This window comes from Cupressus sempervirens, chromosome 3 (assembly GCF_028749045.1).
Source record: "Cupressus sempervirens isolate cs-2001-9-10 chromosome 3, ASM2874904v1, whole genome shotgun sequence".
Taxonomy (NCBI): domain Eukaryota; kingdom Viridiplantae; phylum Streptophyta; class Pinopsida; order Cupressales; family Cupressaceae; genus Cupressus; species Cupressus sempervirens.
The window spans coordinates 685572824-685573993 of record NC_143120.1 but is presented as its reverse complement, the minus strand read 5'-3'; positions in this window follow the sequence as shown (position 1 = coordinate 685573993).

The following is a 1170-nucleotide window of genomic DNA, read 5'->3' as shown; positions in this document are numbered from 1 at the left end:
ACTCACATTGTCAGTTAACATAACTTCACCATGTATACTTGACTGCGCTTTCGCTCTAACTAGCTCTTAAGTTTCAATGAGCACAACCTATACTCAATTTCTTCTTCATTAGATCTCTTAATTGGTATACTCCTTTCTATAATGTAGTGATTCAATTCCAAACTTTATCTTGTTACTTATTTCATAGTTTGCAATAAGACAATTATGCTTTTTACTCTTTTTCATTTTCATACAGTTGCTCTTTTAAAAAATACAAAAACTTTTATGACAACTAACTCTATTTTTAGTAATGACATCCAATGACTATTTTATATAAAAAATTAAATGCTAGTAGATAGTAACTAATAATTCAATTACCAATCACAAAATATTTTACTCACTTCATCAATTCACTAATCTACACTTACATGTACATTTCTCCTTTATTCACTCTTTTCACTTTAAGGACCTTATGTATATTCAATATAATTATATGTCCCTAATCACATATTGACAAGATTAGTTCGTACAAGAAGTCCATGTGTCCACCAACAAGGGTTCCTCATTTATTTTAGTTTCTTTTCCTTTTCTAACCCATATCCTTTGGATTTTAATTCTTACTTATTTTTGGCCCATGGTTCTTTTTCATTTTTAGTTTGATTATTATCAGCACCACACTTATACCAACAATTATGGTGAAATGTTCATATTTAGAATAAAAATGACATGGTAGTTTAAGTGATTTGGATGGATGATTATTCCTAACTTGCATTCAGAGGTTATATGTCCACGTCTTCAACATTGATAACACTTTACAACTTTAATTCCATAGTATTTTTGATAGTCAACAGTTTTCTTTATTGTCGATGATCTCATCTTGCAAGTTTCTTCCATGTGATAATACAAGTTACATTTATAGTAATGATCATTATAGTTATTTCAAATTGCCCCTATATCAGCTCTTGACCTACACTCTTGAACTTTATGACCATATACATTGCAATTATAATAGTAGCCATTAAAAGGTATCAATTTTGTACCTACTTCTCTCTTGTATTTATAGGCATATTCTACATGGTTATATTCTCCATAGTGGTGGCAAAGAGGCTGATAGTTCAACCTTTCTATGTCTTCTTCTTTTGTCATTGATTGCTCTAAATTTAATGTCTCACCCTTCTCTTTGGTAGTGTT